Raw genomic sequence first — 23,085 nt, 5'->3', positions numbered from 1 at the left:
CCATCCGGCTGGGGTTTATTTCAAGCTCATTCGCTGCCCGAACATAGAGAAGAAGCAGCAAAGAATGCAAGGCAGCTCCAGAGCCTCGAATAGGTCAGGACACAGACTGAGAGCTGCAGTTCATTTAAAGGGAAACACTCAAACCCAAAACTTCTCATGTCTCAGCTCTCTGCTGGTATGGTCATACCCAGCTGTTTCCAAAGTCGTGCTGGACATGCAAAGTAGTGCCTCATCTCCAGGTCAAGTTTTGTATTTTTTTCTTCAGGAATCCCCCATCCTTTTTCCCTCATTTTTATTCCTGGTTGTTTTATTTTTCAACTTCTCAAGGTTCTGTTTTGTGTTTTTTTCATGTTTTTTTTCTCCACTTCTCCTTCAATAGATGGGTCTCTCCCAAGGGATGGGAACCTCTTGGCAAAACTGAGTCGCCATCCCTGGAGGTGTTCAAGAACCGTGTAGATGTTGTACTAAGGGTCATGGTTTAGGAGGCAAATATTGGTGGTGGGTGGACGGTTGGACTGGATGACCTTGGAGGTCTTTTCCAACCGTGGTGATTCTTTGATTCTATGAAACGTCTGGATTTTCCCCCATGGAAGTAATTGCTGGGAGTGATTTGGGGGGCAAAGCTGGCCTCAGTGGTGGGGAATCATTCTCATTTATTCCAAGCGTTGAATTCAGTGGGAATTGGGATGTACCTTGCAGAGCAGGAGCTCAGGTGGAGTGGGAAGTAAAGGTGAGGATGCAGCGATGAGAAGAGGCTGAAGGGGCAGTGCAGGAGTGCTGGGGGCTCACATTTCTGGTCTGCACTGCAACATTGATGGAAAGCTCTTAGTCAGCCTCACTAAAACAAAAGCAAACTGGTGTGACCAGCACCCCCATGACTGGGAAGCCACTGGTGGGATCACCAAGGTCACTAGATGGCATTTCCTGGGACAGGGCACACGGGTGGCTGCATCTGTGTTGGGGTTGCTGGAAGATACCGGTTTGGTGGAAGTCTGACGAGCATCTCCAGCGATGAGCAGCTGGATGCTGGCAGGTATGGGTTGTTAGGTGTGGATGAAGCTGTATTTTTCACCCTCCTCTGCAAACCAGAGGGACACCCCAGTGATGTTTCAGTGGCCTCAGTGGTGGTGCCAGCATCCGTAGGACATCACAGCCCTGTGCAGCTCATGGTGGGAAGACCCATGAGCTGGAAATCTCTGCTGATGGTGCAGCAACTGCACGAACCTTCTCTGGTGATACGGGTGCTGTTTTGGGAGAAGTGGAGTTTTTTTTACCCTGGGGCGCTCCAGGAGATCAAACTCATTGCTTCTTTGGTTCAGTTTTCTGAAGCCAAAAGGGAAAGCCGCTCTGCTCACTTTGAATGAAACGTGGGTTCTTTTTTGTTTCCCTAATCTTCCAGACTAAAAACGGGCTAAATGGAGCCGTAAGTATAATTCTCAGACAAAGAAAATGTAAAAAAAAAATAGTCATCAAGACTGCTTAGTATTTCTTCCTCGTGTTTATCTCCATTTTCCGAACAAACCACAGATTCAGAAATGCCTTCAGTCACTGTGTAGGGGCTTGTCTCAATGAATTAGCCATTTAACAGTGGTTTTCTCCCTAATTCCAGCTAATCGAATGACAGGACCTGCTGGAGGCAAGTTCATGAACTGCAGGATGCGTAATGGATCGCCCTCAGGCTCTGCTGCTGACTCACCCCGTACATTTGCGTCGAGAAATTCACTGCTTCCTTGGGCTTCTGTGATTGTTTGAGCATTGAAGGTGCAGGTGGGTCACCGGGCAGGGGGATGGTGAAGAGTTGGTGCAAATAAGGCTTCGTGGACATGAGGTGTTGGAGAAGCAAGGAGACGTCACCGCACCGTGTTCGCCAGTGGGTTCTATAGGACCTTAGGACCTGTGTTTTCGGGTCAACTGAAGAATCTCAGTGCTCTTGTTTCAGATAGGCAGAAGATGTTGTATCCTAATGCCACCCACCCCCTCACTGCCTTGAGTGCACTCAAGGCAAAAGCCTCCCCCAGCCTTTAGGGCTGGTGGGGTTCCTCTTGCCTGTCCCAGCCCCAGTCCCACGCCCCAGATCCTGCCCTGGGAATACACTCCTGGCTGTGCGTGCTGGTGGACAACAGCTTCCCATGCTTCCAAAATGATGGAAAACCACAAAGACAGCACAATCCCTCTGCTCCAAGCTTCCTCTGATCCCTGGCGGGGCTGACAAATGGGAGAATAATTATATTTAGGAGGATTTTCGGGGCTAGAAGTGTCAGTGAAGTGTATGGAAAAGGCTGTACTGAAGAAAGAGAGAGGAGCGGAAATAGGTTTAAAAATAGTAAGGACAGAGGAGATGCAGATGCTAACGGATCAAGTTATTCATGCAGACCCTGCTGCCATGCAGGTGGCAGGCAGCAAGCAGCCCGGGGCAGGGCTTGTCCCTGCAATTGCATCCCTGGTGCCATCGGTGGCATCACTGTTTTGGCCCCTAGAGTTCCTATGCACAGCTCTGAACCCTGCAGAGCACCAAGTCCCATCCTCATGGCATGGCCTTGGGGCTCCCCCCGCTGCCCAGTGCTGCATTGGGCGCATGAATGTGATGTATGGCAGCCTCCAACCTAGGTTGGGTCCTGCTGGCCAGCCAGCATTTGGTCCCCAGCCAGGTCAGATCAAACTCACTGAAGAAACACCTCCATGCACACCCAAAGCCCTGTCTGGTCAATGTTTGGCTGGAGGCTGCTGATCTGGATTCAGGTCGATGGGAGAACAACGCTGTGCTCTGGTACTGATGCATCAAAGCAGGCGATGACAGAGGGACTGAAGGCCCTGAGTTTGGAGTTTGACCGGAAAATGAAGATCAACTTGGGGGAAAATAATAAGCAGTGTTGGTGACTATTCCTTTTTAAATTTTTTTTGTCTGAAAATCACTTCCCGGGGAAAGTGCCACAGGAAAAACAACCCTCGTCCGCTGGCTGTTGTCTTGTCTTCCTACCACCAGTAGCTGGAGGATTCACCACCAAATCAACCCACGAGCTGGTTCTTACCATAGAATCACGGAACCACAGAACACCTCCAGTTGGAAGAGACCCACAGGGGTCACCGAGCTCAGCCCCCAGCCCCACACAGCACCCCCAGACCCCAACCCTATGTTAAAGCAGTGTCCCAGCACTCCCTGAGCTCTGGCAGCTCAGGGCTGTGCCCACCACCCTCTAGGGCACAGCCTTTCCCTCACCCCCACCCCCTGACCTTCCCCTGACACAGCCCCATGAGATCTGACACCTCCTGGAACATCCTCGTATTGGCTTCAGTGCTGGGGTGAATGAGGTTGCAGGTTTGGGGGGTAGCACCGCAGGGCTGCAGTGCCCTCCCTCTAAGCCCTGGGCTGGTGGGAACCCAGCGGAACTTTCCCCAGTGGTGTTTGGCTGCCCACTGCAGATTGTGCCCTGTGGTCTGTCAGGTGAGCCCAGAGCTCACCCCAGGCTGCCAACACCCCCATATATCAGTTTATTCTGGGTTAATGAGGCAGGTTTGCAGGGATCAGGGTTACGTCAGCCCAGCGTCTTGCAGAGCAGAGCACAGATGCAAATGGTGTCTTCGTTGTAGTGAGGGACCCAAAACTCAGCACAGTTCAGGTTGGATATTAGGAACAATTTATTCTCCAAAGAGTGGTCAGGCACTGGCACACGCAGCCCAGGGAGGTGGGGGAGTTCCCACACCCAGAGCAGTGGGGACGTGGCACTGAGGGACATGGGCAGTAGGCACAGTGGGATGGGACGGGGTTGGGCTTGGAGATCTCGGAGGTCTTTTCCAACCTTAACGATTCTGTGATGTTCTTGGACTCTGTCCTGGTAAGAAAATCACTCCAACTCTGCAAGGGATCATTTAACACGCAGTTTTTTTTTGCAGCTAACGCTACATCATGGCTTCATGATTTTTGGTTATCGGTATTCCACATCATAACATCATGTCATGCACTGGGACTTAAAGAGCCACCCCATTAGTCACGGAACCGGGCCGAACCTGCCTGTAAACTGTTGACAAGCTAGAAAGGCAAAGTGGGTTGTAAAAATAAATACTCTTATACCCCTCCATGCTCCTTCTTGGAATGGGCTGCCCAGGGAGGTGGTGGAGTCACCGTCCCTGGAGGTGTTCAAGAAACATTTAGATATAGCGTTGAGAGACATGGTTTAGTGGGGTTATTGGTGGTAGGTGGATGGTTGGACTGGATGATCTTGGAGGTCTTTTCCAACTTTGCTAATTCTATGATTCTATGATTCTAACTGCTGAGAATCCCAAATTGTCCAGCATCGAATGGGTGCCCAGCCTGCATGCCAGGAGATCCCATATTTCTTTCTTTGGGTAGTTTTAAAAGCTTTGGCGCATGCTGCTATTCCATAGGAGGACAGGGAGAGGGAGCCCGTGCCCTTCTCTGGCCTCGGAAGCAGCCGTAGGATCCTGTCCTCTTTCAATGGGCAGTCTTAGAATCATAGAATCATGTTATCATTAAGGTTGGAAAACCTGGAACAGGTTCACTGGCACAGGTTGCCCAGAGGGGTGGTGGTGCCCCATCCCCGCTGACACCTGAGGTCAGGGGACGGGGCTCTGAGCACTGATGGAGCTGTGGGTGTCCCTGTGCATTGCAGGGAGTGGGACCCGATGGCCTTTAAGGGTCCCTTCCAACTCCAACCATTCTGTGGTTCTCTTAAGAGACCACTAACATCACCAACCCATCCCCACTGTGCCCACTGCCCACGTCCCTCAGTGCCATATCCCCAAGGTTCTGGAACACCTCAGGGGACGGTGACCCCACCACCTCCCTGGGCAGCCCCTGCCAATGCATCACCACCCCTTTGGAGAAGAATTCTTCCATAATATCCAACCTGACCCTCTCCTGGTGCAACTCAAGGCCATCACCTATTGTCTCTTATCACTGCCCAAATCCCCATTGATGAGAGGATGCTCTGAACCCTCTTAATTCTCCGGGAGAGAAAAGAGAGGCAGGAATTAGTTGTGCTGGAGCACTTAGCAGCAAGAGGAGGCACAGGATTCGGAGCAGCTCTCTCGTACTGGGGGAACACGTGTCCTTCTGTCCTTTCCGGGTCCCTGGTGATGCAGTGGGGACGGAGAGGAGATGCTTAGCAGTCTGCAGACTGCACAAGCTGGGGGCTGGGGCGTTTCTAAATGCATCCACTTCCCATCTCACAGCCCTTTTCTCCAAGCTTTGCTGGAAGAGCAAACCCCAGGGAACGTGGGGTGGCCATGGGGTGCTGTAGGGCCACATCCTGCAGCCAGGAAAACCCTTCAGCACCCTGCAACGCTGAAACTAGTGCAGAGCTGTGCCAGAGGGGGCCAGGTGGGGGTGGGGGAACGGCTGTGCCCCAGAGGGCAGTGGGCACGGCCCCAAGCTGCTGGAGCTCAGGGAATGCTGTGACACCGCTCTTGTTCATAGGGTTTGGGTTTGGGGGTGCTGTGTGGGGCCGGGGGTTGTGCTCGGTGGTCCCTGTGGGTCCCTGCCAGCTCGGGGTGTTCTCTGCTTCTCTATGATCTGACCTGGATGGAGAGCAAATGCTGTCTGAACCCACAGCGTGCCCCGACCGTGCGATGGCAGCTGACAGACTCACTGGTGTCCATGCAAATGCCAACAAAACACAGCACTCAACCTGAAAAAAGACACCTACATGTTTGGCTTGAAACATCTCATGCTCAGGGAATGGATATTTTAAGTGAAATATCAGGAACAGGGGCAGATCCCCTCCTGTACTGAGTTTGCTGGAAGTTAGGAAGCCCCTGCAGAGCGGGTCAGCCCTGCCCTGACAGCCGCCTGTGTTAGAGTAAGCGGCTGAAGCGATGTTTCACCCCATCTATAACCAGGACAGAGCAATTAGAGCCTGTCAAGATGAGCAGAGCCTGTCAGCAGGTGATCCTCCAGTCATCTGAGTGCCTGTGCGCTCAGCTCTGCGTGCCTGGTGCTTGCTCTTCAGGACACAGTGCTCCCTGCAGGGAGCTGCTGAATGAAGGGAGAACTGAAGGCATGGGTTATTATTATTATTATTCACTGACACAGCTCAGCAGCAAGGCAGGATCCAGAGGACGAGCAGCTCGGGCTCTTGCTTTCGAGGGAGGTTCTGCTTTATCCCAGTGATTTATCCTGGGGTTGGCTTTCTGCTTCTGTGCAGGGAGACGTGGGGCCAGCGATGTGCTGGGCATGCGGGGAGGTGGTTTCAGCCCCAGAATTCTTCTCTCTGTGCCCAGAGCCCTGCCCTGACCTCAGAGCAGGAGATGAATCAGACATATACAGGGATGCTCCATCAGCTCTGTTTCATGCCTGAGCTTCCCACCCTGCCAGCCTCCCTGCAGCCACAGCCTGTGTCCGTGGGGAATGCTGTTCCTCTTCTAAACCCCACGGCCTTTTGCTTGCAAACACTTTATTTCCATCCTCTTGGCTCCTTTTCTGTCCTATAAATGGAAAAGGTTGACAGCCACTGCTGCGCACTGGGGACTGTGTGACCACGAGATTTACTGGAGCAAACCCTGTCAGCTGATCCATCCCAGCACGCTCGTTAAAGGGATTTATTTTCCACTGACATTCAATCTGTGTCTGCATGGGGTGCTGGGGGGGCAAAGCTGGTGCTTTTTACAGAACTGGTGAATAAAATGCATGCCAGCTGGCTTCCCAGGGGATGGGGACCTGTCCCTGTCGTACCTGCAGCCTTTTCTCCTGGGTAGGGCTGGGACTGCAATAAGCTCTCCCTGTTCCCATAGGAAATTATCTCCTGGGCAGCATCACAGAGGATCTCAGGTTGGATGTTAGGGAAAATTCCTTCTCCAAAGAGCAGTCAGGCACTGGCACAAAGAGTGGGGGGGGGCACCGTCCCTGGGAGTGTTCCAGGACTTTGGGGATGTGGCACTGAGGGACGTGGCCAATGGGCACGGTGGGGGTGGGCTGTGACTGGGGATCTTGGAGGCATTTTCCAACTGCAGCAATTCGGTGATTCTATGATTCTGTAGAGAGAAGACTTGCCCGTGCTGATCTTAAGGTCAGTGCGATGCCAGAGGAGGTGCTGCCCCACGCTGTCTAAGACTTTCCAGTGTTTTGACAGCTCTTCCCTCCAGAGGAGGCCAAAGGCCTTGCTGTTGTACCCTACATCCTTCCATCCCCCAGCTTCTATTGACAGTGAGGGTTGCCTCCAGCCAGGTGCAGACCTTGCACTTGGATTTGTTGAACCTCACGAGCTTCACCTGGGCCCACTGCTCAGCCTGCCTAGGTCCCTGTGGATGGCATCCCATCCCTCTGCTGTGTCACTGTACCCTACAGCTCGGTGTCACTGCTGAGGGTGTACGTGACCCCACTGTTGAAGTCACTGATGAAGATATCAAAGAGCATCAGCCCCAGCACTGACCCCCAGCGCTCGTCACCGATCTCCATCCAGAGATGGAGCCATTGACCACCACTCTCTGGTGGGGGGGTGGAGATGTGACTTCGAGGCAACTTTGGCAGAATTTGGACTAGCTTGGGTGATGACTAAGCACAAGGAGAACTCTGAGCATCGCATCAGAAGAGCTATTCATGGCAACAAGGGAGAATCAGACTCCCTCGCTCCAGGAGGAGCTCAGCTGCCTCTGGGTGAGGCTGCATGCAACTCAGGACTGCACCCACGATCCCAAATTCCCACTGAGCCCTTGATGAAACTCACTGAAAACATCTGATGAAACCATGGAAGGCCCTGAATTTTGTACGGTTTCAACACAGGGCTATAATTTCGACATGGCTCAGGCGTGCTGCAACCATGTGGACTCACGTGGAAGGTGTCTCCTGGTGAACGTATCCCTCAAGCACGAAGTGAGACATGTCCCAGCCAGCACAAGCTGTGGCTAGGGTTGCAAACACTGGGCTTAGCTCAAGGCAGGACTGTCCTGCTCGCTTGGCTGCTGTTTGTGTGCTTACACTGGTGACCTCATTGGCATTGTGCTGCCAATGAGGTTCACCTTCAGACTCTTCCTTCCTACCTTCAGCTTTCCTAGATTTCCTTTCACTGAATCACAGAATCACTTTGGTTGGAAGAGACCTTCGAGATTATCACATCGAACCAAGTTTTAGACTCTGCATTTTATACTCCCTTTGAAGAATCAAGGCTTGACACCTAGGCTATCCTAGACCTACATCAGCACTGTAAAGTGCACAGGGGAAGATTGATTGCTGTTGTGCGGCATTCAGAATTAAGGTCTTGGGTCACATTAGGAGCTGCTGTAGTGTAGTGTGGGCACAGCAGGACGCAGGTCTTGCTTTGGGGATTTGCTGTTTGTCTCAGAGGAGAGATGGACGCAGAGGGAGAGTGATTGCAGCTGTCCTGGGTGAGGGTGCTTACCCCAAGATGTGGCCACCCAAGAGTCCAAGAGTCACAGACCACCTGGCAGCATGATCATCTCCTTAGCGCATGGCTGGGTCAGTTATCTGCGCCTACACAACTCATGAAATCATAGAATCATGGAATCATAAAGGCTGGAAAAGATGTCTGAGATCTCCAACCCCAGCCCACCCCACCATGCCCACTGACCACGTCCCTCAGTGCCACATCTCCGTGGTTCTTGAACACCTCTGGGGATGGTGACTCCCCCAGCTCCCTGGGCAGCCTGTGCCAGTGCATCACCACTCTTTTGGAGAAGAAATTGTTCCTAATATCCACAACCCTTCCTGGGTGGGTCACAACCCCTCACTGTGCCCTGCCCAGCCCTGGCTACACCTAGGGACAATTTATCACCGTCAGCAGGACAGTTTATACACAAGACACCTTTCCCTTAATGTCCAGTCATCCAAACCTCTTGCCAGGGCAGCTATCCCTGCTGTTCCAGTATTTCACCTCTACTCCTTTCCAAAACACACACATGGAAGCTGGGAGGGCGCCTGGGTACTGCACAGGCACATCCCTGCACAGCAGCTGATGGCTGGGGCCACAGAAGGTCTCTGCCCTGTGGCTGCTCTTGGCAGCAGCTTTGTGCTCACATCTTCTCCTTGTTGGACGCTTGGACACATGCAGGAGGAGGAATGGGATGAAGCACTCCCACGGAGGGGATGGAAATTCCTGCAGGGGATGAGTCACGCTCCTCCTGCATGAATATGCCTGGAAAAAGCAACCACTGGCATTGCTTCCCACCCTGCTGCGGTGCTGGGAGGGGAAAGGCGCAGTGTGTCATCTTGGGAGCTCTTTGGTGGTTATTTTGTTTTACTGGGGAAGCACCACAGGGCTGAGCATCCCCTGGGAGGCTGCTGCACCTCTCAGGTCCTCCTGTCCCTGGTTTTGGGGTGGGACTGCTGCATGGGAGCGAGCTGTTGGCAGACCATGCTGTGCGAGCTGCTGTACACACGCTCCCAGAATCCACATATTCATTTCTAACCCAAAAACAGAGAAATGAGAGCAATCCGTTGTCATGATTTATTTTTATTGGCCAGAACGGTTTTCTTCAGAACTTACTATTGGGTTGGATTTGCCCTTGCATGCACACCTGCATGGTGCTTACCAGGGTTCAGTAGTTATGTTTGTCTTTATCTGCTCTAAGATAAGGGGAGATCCTTTAGGCTGGAATTTCTCCCAGGCTGGAAAGGAGCAGGAACCAAACCCAGACCCCAAACTGCCCAAACTCCAATTAGTAAGGCACAAGGTGCATGATGACTTTTGGTGGTATTTTTTCCTAAATCCCTGGCTTTGTTGTTATTATTATTATTATTATTATTATTTTGGTTTTAGAACAGAACTGTCCAAGTGCCAAATCCCCAGCACATTGCAGGATACAAGAAGCATTTTGTACACTACAAGGAGACACTTATTGCATGCATTTCATAGGAAACGTCCCCTGCTCGTGCCTCTCCAGCAAAGCCAACACACTCCTGCATGAAAAACTATTTGCCCACCAAGCAATGCCAGAGAGGGTTTAGAAAGAGAGGGAGCAGCATTAAACTAGCTTTGAGCGTGGGCTTTGGCTCTGCGATGGAGCTGCAGAACATAATCTGTGCTTAGCTCTGCTAGGGCGCAGGCTTCGAGCACTGGGAGAAGCATAAACCATCCCCCGATGGCTGGAACTTGAGGAAATCCTGCGAGTTTCTAATCTTAGCCTGCTTTTCCTGGGTAGTTTATTCCTTTAAATAGAAAGGCTTACATGGGATTGACTCCTACAATCCTTCTGCTCAGGACGAGCTGTAATCTTTCGTGGCCAGAGATGGACATTGGTGCAGTGCCATGCCCCTCCTGCAAAGGGAAAGCAGGGCTGAGGTGGGCTCACTTTCTGCATCTTTGTTCCACCCAACCCACTCGGGGAGCCTATGACCAGTTCCAGCCACCACTGTTGGGCAGTAACCATCTCCAAGCTTCACAAAACTGGGTGTGAGAGAGAGAAGGTATAAAAATAAAAGCCTTGAGCACGACCTGAATCCACACGGCAGAAAACCTCAGTGGCCACAGTTGGTCCTGGTTTTGGCTCAGCTGTACCACATCCCCAGAGCATCCCTCGCTCTAAATGTAGTCCAATGACATCGAAAACACAATGCATTACTAAAGCCATGGTGGAAGGCAAATGCTGCAGAGATGCTGTTGAAAGGATGGTTACCCATGGGTACATCTGGAGGCTTCACCTGCAGGTAAGACACTCTGGAGTTCCCAGCTGGGTCATTAATTCAGAAAAGCCTTAGCTCTAGCTTAATTAATGGAGTGATTTAGCCAGACGTGAACAGCAAGGGCAGAAAGGTCAGAGCATCGTCCCCACAACTTGCAGCGTGGTGAGAGAATATCTTTGTTAGGATGACCATGGATATTGCAGGTCTCCAGGAGAGAGGACCACCTCATCCTGACAAACAAATGCACGTTTCTCCCTAATTTTCCAGTAGGATTTGCAGTGGGTGGGCACAGGCTGGAGAGCTTGGCAGCATTTGCGGTAAGGCTGTTTGCTGCAGAAAACACTTTATTTTTAACCTTGTATGGAATAATTGTCTCCCGATGTCTGTGCTGAAATCTGCGATTTGTGCAGCCATGCTCCCTCACTCTACCAGCTCTGCACCAGCATGCTTTGTACACCCCAAAGCGAGACACCAGCGCTGGCTTTGACCATCCTCTTCTTCACCTCTGAAAATCCCTTTCTGTAAACCTACCCCTGCTGGCCCTTCTCAGCCAGAAAAGCACATCCTGGAGGGCAGGTCCTACTTTGGCTGTTTGGTTGGTAACCTGTTCCCACACCGGGCAGCAACTCCCAGACCAGATCACCTTATCTGTGTTCCTCCCTGTCCAAAAGAAGAGCCGACCCTGCCATCCCCACCCCTCTGACATGTCCTCAGTGCCCTCTGATGTGTCCTGAGGCACAGGAGAGGGTGGATGGAGTGTTTTCCTCCTCACACTGCCCAGTCGCAATCTGATGCTGCCGTGAGTCACCGCAGGGAGGTGCAGGTGAGAAAGGGGAGGATGTCCAGCTTCATCAGGAGCGGTGATGGTGATGATGATGGTGCAAATGCCAGGGACAGAAGATCCCTCTGAAGATGAATTCCTATTAATGAAGCCCCTTGGGATGTCAAGGGCACAACACCACCACCTCGGGTTGCAGGGACCATGGACCAGAGGTGTCACCCCATGAGGATGTTGCCTGGCCTTGCTCCACCTGAACCCCTTCTGATGGCCCAAAGCTCCTCGCTGGAGAAGTGTGACGTTAACCATAGCCCTTGGCATCACTGGAGAGGTGTGCCACTAACCATAACCCGTGGCCGCCCTTGCAGACCTGTCCTGGGACACGCTAAGGAGAATCTCTTGGTTGCTCCAAAGCTGATACTTCTTTCAAGTTCTCTCTTCTGTCTAAGATCAGTAACAGAGTGAGGATGAGGTGGATTTTCACCCTCATTTCCAGCTTTCACGGGATAAATCTGCAGGTCAAGAAGAGCTGGAGGAACCACCCAGGAGCTGTCGGTCTCAGGGTCTCTGTTAGGACCTGCCCTAATAAGAAATGAATTTTCTCTGCTTGCTCAGAGCAGAGGCCAAGCAGGGAGCGAGGCCAGAAAAACAAGGGGTCATGCTGGAGTTCCTTTTTTTTTTTCTTTGCTTAACTCTGAAATAAAAATATAGCTCAAGCTTGTTTTGGGATTAACGAGGAAAAAAATCATCTTGATGGGAACCATCTGTGGCCGGGAGATGCCGGCTGCTCTCTGCTCCCCACCCAGCACGCAGATGCTGTTACGTGGAGTGTTCCCCCCCCCAAATATTATTCCTCTCACCCCAGAGCTGCTCAGAGTCATCCCAAGTATTTAAGGAGGCTTTTTTTTTTCCCTCTGGATGGGCCCAGTGTTGCAAAGCAGCAGCAGCTCATTACGCCTATGTAACATAATATTTGCTTTCCTCATTACAGCAGCACTGCCCGGCACAGCTTGTTGGTGGCTGCTGGTCTTGCTAGCATAAATACTGGAAGTGTCTTTGTTGTAACCTTTCCAACCCAGATGCTACTTCACGGCCATTTGCCATGGCCTCCCCAACCTGTCCTGCAAACCGAGGGGGGTAAATCTGCCCCTAAGAGTGAAATTGTACCAGTCAAAATGAGGATTTGCACTGGTGAACGTGAGGATTTGCATTGGTGTCCCCGTGGTTTGCAGCACGCTGGTGGTGGCTGCTCACCCCACCTGGGACTTGGGGTATCTGCCCATGGAATGTGACCACTTCTGGATTGGAGGATTCACAAGGAGGGGATAAAAAGATGTGTTTAAAGCATTGGAAATAGTGGAGAGCATCCAGAGCAGCCAAAAGAGCAGGGAAAGGAGGGGAAACTGAAAATGGAACCAGCAGAAAACCAGGCAGGTCTGGCCCCAGGAGGATGTCAGGAGATGCTGAGGGCTTTTCTCTGCCCTCGCCATGCTCCCAGCAGGCAAGGAGGATGGGATGCTTCGTCCTGGGACTGGATGCGGGCAGGTGGAGCAGAAAGGTGGAGGACAGATGAGACCAACAGGTTCCTGTGCTGCTGGGATTGTGAGCAGCTGCACATCTGAGCTGGGATCCACCCTCTGCTGAGAGACAGCTTATGAAATGGGTCCAAATGGGCACTTTGGGAGTTTTAAAAACCTGGATTGAAGGGAGGATTTTTACATGGGCCCCACTGTCTTTTGGGTGAGTCCAAACCTTGCAGAGGAGGTGGTTTGGACTTATTGGCATGGTGTACAGAGCATGCCTGCGGTGTCCTCCTGCTTGTCCCCCGACGTTGCTGCACTGAACATCTTTGAGCTATTTTAATCTGTTTTAACCAAATGAGTCAGCTCTCTCCTCCGTGGAGCCCAACATGGTTGGAGGGGAGGAGGATGCATTTTGCAGTCCAGAGGACGAAGGGAAAATGCTTTTCAACTTTGAAGCTGACAAAATCAATTAATAGGATTCCGTCTCGCCCCACAGCCAGGGTGCAGCCCATATGCTTCTGCATTAGGAATATGGGATGCTCTGGTGATGCTGTACCCAACCCTGCCCTGACCACAGCTTGAGAAGTCATCTCTGCTGTACCCACCTGTGCACCCAGCCCTGCCCCTCCTGCATCGTTAGGGATCTGTTTGCTAATTGCTGAAGTTTGTTTGGGTTTTGCCCTGCACTGGCACCATGGGAGCCCAGGGACAAGAGGCTCTTGCAGCTAATCCTGGCCCAACCAGTGCAGCCAGTCCAGTGGGTCCATTTTCCTGCTGGTGACCATGAGGAAGTAGCAGGAGCTCTGCCAGCACAGCTTGTCGTGCAGAAGGGCCATCCTTGCTTTGTCCAGGCTCTTTGCATCCTCCTGTTATTTCACACCCTGCTTAGATTTCTTCTGGGAGATCACTCTGGACTCTGGGCTCAAAAGCAGACATAAACCCATGCGGGTTGTGAGCATAGCACTTTGGTGATAGGAGGCCACAATTGGAGCATTGGGAAGAGCTGGGTGGTCTCAGCTCTTAATGTGACACTAGGAATTGTCTGGGAAAAAGCTCTGTGGAAGATCTGGGGCCAGCTGCTGCAGGGAGGGATAGGCAGCACGCAGGGCAGCGCTGACCTTTGATTCATTTTGTCCTTGGGCAAAACCAGTTCTGATTCTGACCACTCTGCTCCGCTCAGAATCTTCTCCATGAGCCCAGGGGCTGACTGGTTCTGCAAGGAGGACTTTGTCTTTCCCATATCTTTCATTCAGATCCTGATAGGCCAGATAAGCCTCAGCTTCTTTTCCTCCTGCTTATCCCAGCCACTGCCCCACTCCTGTAGCGTTGCACGGGGTTACTGTGGCCAAAGTGCAGGACCCAGCACTTGGTCATGTTGAACTCCATTCCACTGGCCTCAACACAGCCATCAGCCTGGGCAGGTCCTTCTGCAGGGCCTTCCTACCCCCAGGCAGATCGACACTTCCCCCCAACCTGGTGTCATCTGCAAACGTACTAAGGGTGCACTCAATCCCCTCATCAGGACATCAATAAAGACACCAGACAGACAGGGCCCAGTACTGACCCCTGGGGAACACCACTGGTGACCGGTCACCAACTGGAAGGAACTCCATTCACCACCGCTCTCTGGACCCAACCCTCAGCCAGTTCACGGGCACTCCCCCCACACACACTTGATTTCATCCATCGAAAAGCAATTTACCAACATTTGTACCACCAGCATTCCGTAGAACTACCTTATATTGCAGCAGGAAGGAAACGCATCGCTTTTTTATTAGAAAAGGAGGGGGACGGATTCACGGAGCTTTTTTCAGACAATGAGGTTTTGAACTCCAGGGCTTTAATTTCGGCATTGTTTGTGCAAACACGCTCTGTCACGGACGGGCTGAGCCAGCAGCTGTGATGGCCCTTTCATCCCTGCCCGGTGATAAAGCCCCTGTTGTTGGGTCACCGAACAGAGACCTTCCGTCCCCATGTCCCCATCTGAGGGAACTATGGGATGCAGATAATCAGAAAACCAACGTTCCCCTTTGCCTTGCTGAATAAGGGATGCTTTGTTCGGGGATGCAGGTCAGGGCTGTGGCAGGAGATTTTGTTTCAGCTACCTGCAAAGAAGCTATGAGAAGAATGTGGTCGGTTCCTCTCGGTCTGGAGAAACGAGGAGATATCACCCGAAGGTGTTGTTTAATATTAACTGGACCGGTGCATGTCTATAAAAGGTTCAATTGTGTATCTATCTGTGTTTGTATGTAAATGTCACCTCCACAGTCATATTCCTGTGGTCAAAGCCTTGCACAGGCTGGAGCAGGTGAAAGTCCTCCTAGAGGGAGCTGTGTCGGCGATGGTTTTTGTCAATAAAGGGAGATTTCTGTCTTGGCACCATGAGCCCAGACCTTCCCCTGCTCTGTGCTACACAAGACAGGAGCTCCAGCAGAAGAACCCACCTGAATTTTGGATTTTAGCCTTCATCCGCATCCTCTCCTCTTGGGCTTTTGGTATCTGGGGCATCCCATGCCTCTCACATGGGCAGGGAAACCTTGCCCACAAGATGAAAAATATGTCTTTTCCCTTGCTGTTTCAGCCACATTTTGTACGAAGAGGATCATATCTAAGATCTAGGAAATGCTACTAAATAAAGTCATTTTGAATGATTGGCTCAGAGATGACTTTACCTGCCTGCCCTGACATTTTCCGAGTATCTGGACACAGACTGGCAGTGGGCAGATAGGTATATCACAAAAAGAGTTGCAGGCTTGAAATTGATTTGTTTGTCACCAATTACTGGTTCAGGGCTGGATTTTCCTCCCTTAATCTGCCTTCATTCAGGGAATCACCAGATAGAGAGAAAGATCACAGAATCACAGAATAATAGAATGGTTGGGGTGGAAGGGACCTTAAAGCCCATCCTGTTCCAACCCCTGCCGTGGGCTGGGTGTCCCCCACCAGATCAGGTTGCCCAGGACCCCACACAACCTGGCTTTGGGCACCTCCAGAGATGGAGCACCCACAGCTCCTCTGGGCAAAAGAGCTACAGTGAGATCCCAGGTCATCTCTTTGGATGTGTGATTTGGGTTGCAACCATCTTGGGGTGGTCCAGCTGTGTCCTCCTGAGCTTTGAGCACTGTGGGTGGAATAGCAGGACCAAAGACCTGTCCCATCTTTACACTCAGCACCTGTGTGACACTGGTCTGTGCAGAGAAAGAGGAGGAAAGGGGATAGAAACCCTTCCTTGGTACCCAGAGGACACGCAGATGCAATAGGATGCATTGCATCCCAATAGGATCCATTGCATCTCAGCTGGCTGAGTCAGTGTCCTCAGTCTCTTTGGTTTTCCATTCATTGGAAAAGATGCTTCCCTCCTCCAAACATCCTCCTGCAGACACCAGATGTACTCCTTCTGCTGACAGCATGTGGCTGTAGTCAACCAGCACGTGTTTCTTGAGCAAGGCCAGCTGCAGACCTCGGGCAGACAGGGAGGAGACGGTTGGTCTGATGCTCTGCCGGGCTAGAAGGGCAGCCCTTAGTCCTGATTTACGCACAGATATTTATTTTATTGCTCTGCTAATTGAACACGGCCATGAATATCTCCAACACTCACAGAGCTTTGGTAATGAAGCCTGATAGGTGAGACAAGAGGGGATTTTGTTCTAATGCGTGCCTGTTTTTTCACTTGTAAGAGACCTGGATTTATCCTAAGCTCTGGTTGGTAGCAAGAGCTGAGGGTTCTAAGGGGTTCATTACTTCCAATTGTGTGTGTACTTAATGTGGGCAAATACGCCAACAAGTAAAAGTTTAAAAGCTTGGGCTGTAGGACCAGGACCCACATAGACACACCACAGACCAGCCAGCCCACAGACACACCAGCTCGGTTGCGGATACCCTTTGTGGCAATAAGTGTCATTGTCAATTAAGGTGTCTGCACAAGATCGTGGGATCATCCAGGTTGGAAAAGACCTCTCAGATCAAGTCCAGCTCCAACCCACCCCACCATGCCCACTGACCGTGTCCCTCAGTGCCACATCCCCACGGTTCTGGAACACCTCCAGGGATGGTGACCCCCCCCACACACCCTGGGCTGCCTGTGCCAATGGATTACCATTCTTTCCACGAAGAAATTGTTCCTAATATCCAGCCTGACGGTTGCAGCACTCCCCACCTCACCTCCATCCACGAGACTGTGGATGGGCTGATCAGGGCCGTGTTTCTCCAGCCAAGCTCTCTGCAGGGCCGTGGTGCCAGTCCAGGAGCGGTCTGCATGAAACATTGCTACAGGGCAATGTCCTTTAGGGCTTCAGGGGAAAATGAGGACACGGGGTGCTCTGCCTCCTGAGAAACTTTGATGCCGAGGGGCATTCCTCACCTTGCCATTGGACCACTATCACCTTGAAGGCTCCTCCTGGCACCTCCTAATATTCTTGTCTTCTGAGAACCGAGGGACCTGAAGACCCTCCATCTCCCCTTCCTCAATTCTCACATTGCCTCTTTGCACATTTGAACAGAACTGGTGCTTCCTGCAGCCCACTTCTTGGTTTAATGGTCATGGTGGTGATGGGTTGATGGTTGGACTTGATGATCTTAGAGGTCTTTTCTAACCTTAATGATCCTATTTCACCAACTTTACTGTTTGGAAAGTCAGGCTTCTCTTTTAAGAAAGAGAAGCTTTAAGCCTACCGGTGTTTGCTGAAGATCCAGCAAAGATGCAGTCTGTTTCTTGCAACTCTTCCTAGTCCCCGCTTCTAAAAGGGAAGGATTTATTCCTTGTTAATTGTCCTCTCCATATTCAGAATGGGTTGGCTGAGACCCAGGTACTTTTGAGGTCTCACTGGGGAAAGCCTGCCATCCCAACCTGGGTGCACCTACCCTGTGAAACTCAAACATTTTCCCCGAAACGTCCTTCAGGCAACAAACCCTCTGTGCTGCATCTAGTGTCACGAGCTGGGAATGCTCATACTTTGCTCCCGAGGAATTGATTTGCAGGACGGTGGCAGAGAGGCCGCCCGCAAGGGGAGATGGGGTTGTGATAACAAAACCCTGGTTAACCTTTGCCCAGGTGTTCTCCACTTGCCCGCTTAAGGGCTTGACTGCACCTTTCAGACATGAAAGAAAAAGAATTACCTTGTGTGACCAACCTGACTGTGCACCTGACGTCGTGTTCTGCATTCATATAAATCAGTCTACATTTAAATACTGCCCCTTTAGTAGAGAGTCGTCTAATGTGAGATAAAGGCACCGTATGGGGGGAGTTTCTGCTTCTGTTCATCACTTTCCCTGGTTGATTTTCCCAACAGCCAAAAACCCACCCATTTATCTTCTCAGTTGACTTTGTTGTTGACTTCCGTGATGACTTGAAGATGTGCTCAGGGCTAATTTTGTGCTGATGACACACCACAAAGCATTTTGTTCTGGTGGTGGAGAAGAGATGCAGGGTGCTGGCTGCAATTCTCTCTTACACAGCGTGCCAGGGCAACACTAATCCTATTCTTTGCACAGCTATTTGGACCATCCTTGCATGGCTCTTTGGGCCATTGTTGCATGGCTATTCGGACCATCATTGCAAGGCTATTTGGACCATCGTTGCATGACTCTTTGAACCATTGTTGCCCAGTTATTTGGACCATCAACATGGCCATGGTTTCTCCTCCATGCTGGAGGACTTTGATGCAAGAATTAGGGGAGATGGAGGGCGTCTGGGGCCTGATTTACCTGCACTGATAATCCATGCCAGTGACTGCTATTGAAGTGCATTCATCTTATCTGCCCCTGAAGGGACTGTGCGGTTAACCTACTGCAGATCAAACACGGCTATTGTGCAAACAGGCAAAGTATTTCCTGACTATCTTCACTTCTAGTTGCTGGGTAACATCAAACATTCACATACTTGCACTCGATGAGCTCTCCGAGCTGCACCAACCCATCTCCACTGCTGCTGTGGGGAAGGGCATGGAGAAAGAGGTGGAAATGCACAGTCCATCGCAGAAAAACAGCTCTGCAAGTTCTCCCTTTATTATTTTGGCAAAACAACAGGGCCACTTGTTATTTTGAGGGGACACTTGCAATCAGCACTCTCTTCACCCTTACTAGAGGCACAAAGGCTTGGAGAAAGAACGAGGAAAAAGCGCCTTAATGAAAACATTCTCAGGACAAACACAGGAAAACGCAGCTCTCCCTCCTGTTTGTCCTGCATTCCCTGAGTATTTGAACAAGCAAAACAATTGTGAGTCCCCTGCCACGCTTCCTTCCCTTTGCCTGGGGCTGGTCGGATGCTGCGGGCATTGGGATTTACCCACGCACTGACAGACGGACAGACAGAACAGCAGTGATAGGAGGCTTCTAGGTAAAACTGGCCATGCTTCTTTCGTGCCTTGTTTTCTACATCTGCAAAATGGAGATTGCAACGCCAACCTCCAGGCCTTGCTCTATCCCAGGGTGGCATTGGCTCCATCACAGGTTTATGAGATGTTTGCTGCTCTTCCCCAAAATCTGACTATGGAAGCATCCCAGAGCATTGGGGTATGGACTGCATTTGGTGCATACCAATGATACAGGCTGCCCAGGGAGTGGTGGGGTCACCGTCCCTGGGGTGTTCCAGAGCTGTGGGGATGTGGCACTGAGGGACACAGTCAGTGGGCATGGTGGGAGTGGGCTGGAGTTGGGCTTGGGGATCTTGGAGGTCTTTTCCAGCCTTAAGGATCTGATGATTTTATGATCCTATGGCTGGTCTGGACCAGAAGCAAATGGCAAAATGGTAAATGGCCACCACTTTATTTTAAGGCAACGCTCTCCAACTTCTCCAATTTGTGTTGGCTTTTTTTTATATTTAGTGCTGCTGTATATCAGGAAGAGGAGATTTTTTGACTCGATGATCCTTATGGGTCCCTTCCAACTTGGGATATTCTATAATTCTATGATTTTCCTCTACCTCCTGGGTGATGCTCTTTGCCCTTCTGTGTTGCCAGGACTTCTGTTTGAGATTTCCCTGCCAAAAAGCAGTACTTTTCCTTCTGGACCAGTTTTCTGTAAGCGTTTAACAAAGTTCTTCCAGCATACAGTGAGAAATTTGCCTACTGAGACTTGCTCTTGCTTTAAGGCTTCGGTGCCATGCTGGGACTGAATGCAGCAGCGTGTGGTCAGCCGAAGAAAGGGTCACAGGTGAAGCAAGAGGGTTTTAAGGAGGTTTTATAGGGGCAACATTCTGAAATGAGCATCGCTAGGGTTACACGGTGAGGAATTTCAGGTTGGATATTAGGGAAAATTCCTCCTCCAAAAGGGCAGTCAGGCACAGCCACAGGCTGCCCAGGGACTGGGGGAGTCACCATCCCTGGGGGTGTTCCAGAACCATGGGGATGTGGCACTGAGGGACATGGGCAGTGGGCACGGTGGGGTGGGTTGGGGTTGGGGATCTTGGAGGTCTTCTCCAGCTGTAATGATTTTGTGATTCTGTGAATGAGCACAGCAGAACTCCCAGCTGTGCCAAAGGGAGATATCTTAAATATTCAGCAATCAAAGCATGGAATCAGGAACTTTTTAATCCAGATTTTCCCACTCCAGAGCTGCACGCATTTCCCTAGAAGCGGTCTTAATATGAAAATTTCCTTCCCTTGGTCAGTCTGTGACTCTTTGGGCATTGCCTCTAGCAGCAGAAGAGCTGCTGGCAAGGGAGGATGGGTTTGCTGCTCCTCATTCCTGACAGAATCACGGAATCCTCCCTGCACAGCTGCTGCAGGCAGCTGGAAAAGGAAGCTGTGCCCAGCCCCAGCGCTCCCCGATGTCTGCATTGGGTTCAGCTGGCAACGCTGGAGAAAAATCCTGAAAATGTGCAAACTGCAGTTCTTTCTGGAGATATTTCACTCAGCAAATGTTGCTGGGGATGGTAAAAGGAGAGTTCCTGGCTGACACCGGGAGCAGCTGCTGTGTTGCTGGAACCTCAAGTGTTAGAAGAATAATTCCTCCCGGTGCCAAAACAAAATAGTTTCCCCCCTGTCCTTGCAAACGGACGAACTATTTCTGCTGGAATTACAAGGGACCATCCCTCGGCAGACGCCCAAGCACGCAGCATTTCCTCCTGCTTGTTTAAAGTCTGGCGGATTCACAAGGACCCACGCTCGGGGCTCTGCTCTGCGTCTCCTGGACCTGCACTCATCCCCTGCGGGGAAAAAACACGGAAACGCCTCCTAAAACTCAGCGAGTGGGTGAAGAAAGCGCGCCATCGGAGGTGTGTTCATTGGGTTTTGGGGTAACGATGGCTTGGAGGGATGTCTGGTTGTGGAACGCCCGCCGTCAGCCGTGCTGTATGGAACCGGGTTTGGAACAAGAGCTCCCAGCAGCGCTGCCTGCGGTGATGCCGTGCGAACCCAGCGTCTCGTTTTTGCTGATTTTACGCCTTTGGTCCTTTCCCCCCGGCTGAGGTTTCCTGGGGGGAGAGTGCAGTTTTTGGGGGGGTTATTTTTGAGGTTTTTTTCTGGGGGAAATGGAGGCCGTTGCTTGTGGCTCCTTCCATCTCGGTGCAGGGGAGCCTGGGCTCTGTCTCACCTCGCTCGCTGTTTTGACAGCGCATCTCCATTTTTTGCACCCATGGGCCCACGCACAGCCCCAGCACACGGCCCCCAAAGGTGGAAAACAGCCAATGTGCGGAAAAAAAATAATACCTGGGCGATCGGGATCTAACGTGTGCCACAAGTGGTAGAAATAGGTGAAAAAATAAATGATAGGGTTGGAAAGGAGCCGCTACAAGGGCAGGAGGCTGCAGTCCTCAAATCTCTGGCTGACCCTTCAATTTTACCTGTGTATGTATGTACGTGTTACTCTTGGGATGGAGGATTTCCAGACCTCTCTGTCCAGAGGAGGACAATGGGGACGGATGGAGGAGAAGGTGATTGGTGCTGTGTGATGAAACCTTTTTGGGATCCATCACTGCCAAACCCTTTGGGATCAAGCAGCCAAAGCCTTTCCCATCTCTCTGGGTGGATTCTGGGGGCACGCCAGGGTGGGAAAGGCTTTTGCACAGAGGGGAACCCCCCAAAGCTGCGTCTTGGGGACAGCTTTTGGGGTACTCTGGGAGGCACCCCATAAGGACACCCGCGAGAAGAAAAAGGCGGCGAGCTTTCGAGTGCAGCCTTCCTCCTCCTCCTCCTTCTCCTCCTCCTCCCGCTGCTCGGGGCGGAGCCGCCCGCCTCAGCCCCCGCCCCGTACCCGGGAGCGGGCGGCGGAGCGGAGATCGGAGCGCTGCGGGGACGCGGGGACACGGCGCTGCCACCGCCCCGCGCCCGACCCGCCGCTGTCCCCAACACCGCGCTGCCCGGGGACGGCTCCGCCGCCGGCATCGCTGCCCCCAGGGGCCGGGGGGGAGCATCGCTGGGAGGGGACGGGGGTCCCCCCCGCATCGGGGCTGGGCGACCTGGAGGATCTCCCGGCGGCAGCTTGCAGGTAAAGCGGCGGATGGGGCGGACTGGTTGGGCTGGGGGGGGGAGGGGGAATTTTGCGTCCCCTTCCCCGTGGGGAACACGGAGGGGTGATGCTGAGCCGGGGAGGGTGTTGGGTGTTTCACCCCCCAAAAGCTGCTCCAGTGACCAAAATGGTGCTTTTTCCCCGCAAAAAGTCCTTCCAACCCTCTGTGACCGCTCCGAGCGGTGTGCCGCCGCCCCCCCCCCCCCAATGTGCTGCTCGCCCGGCCGGGAGCATCCCAAGCGAAGTTGGGAGATGCTGGGCGCTGCTGTGCAGTGGGGGACGCCCATCTGGGAAAGGCACCTGGGGACCCCCAGCTCTCCAGGACCCCCACCCTCCCCACCCCAGCTGCCAGGGTGTGGGTGCAGCCGCCCCTCTCTCTCCTTTAGGCCGTACTTGTTTTACAGGTCATGCTTCATTTTTATACGACGCTCTCCAAATAATGCCACCAGCCGTGTCCCACAGCCCCAGGGCTTGTCTCTGGGCTTGTAAAACCCCAAGAAACCAAAATCCCGGAGGTTTTCTGACCACTTGTCTGACGTGTGCAGGAGGAGCATGCCTGTCCCGCACCCAGCTCTCCCTATTGAGGTTGAGATGGGGCCGTCCTGAGGGGGCATTTGGGGATGTCCCAGGTGGCTTTTGGGGACATCACCCCTATTGCTTTGAGCACGCTGTATTCCTTCCCAGCACTGATAGAATAGAAGGTCTTATCCCTCCCCTGGTGCTCAAAAAGAAATCACTCAAAAAAAAAA

The 23,085-nt window shown here is 52.0% G+C and overlaps 1 protein-coding gene across 4 annotated transcripts in view; it reads left to right on the top strand.

The window, feature by feature from the left end:
* The window catches only part of LOC110392127 (glycerophosphodiester phosphodiesterase domain-containing protein 5), a 196,220-nt gene that overhangs the window by 11,583 nt on the left and 161,552 nt on the right, over positions 1–23,085 (top strand). For 2 of the 4 annotated variants that reach the window (XM_021384098.1, XM_021384099.1), the window contains one exon: positions 1,610–1,767. The gene's annotated coding sequence lies outside the window, so the exon portion shown is untranslated. Of the gene's footprint in view, positions 1–1,609; positions 1,768–20,281; positions 21,105–22,049; positions 22,316–23,085 lie in introns of those variants that run through there. The other 2 variants (XM_021384102.1, XM_021384100.1) reach the window with 2 other exon arrangements.

The sequence above is a fragment of the Numida meleagris genome, chromosome 1 (assembly GCF_002078875.1).
Source record: "Numida meleagris isolate 19003 breed g44 Domestic line chromosome 1, NumMel1.0, whole genome shotgun sequence".
Lineage (NCBI taxonomy): Eukaryota > Metazoa > Chordata > Aves > Galliformes > Numididae > Numida > Numida meleagris.
The sequence above is the reverse complement of the archived record's forward strand: the minus strand, read 5'-3'. Positions and strand labels throughout refer to the sequence as shown.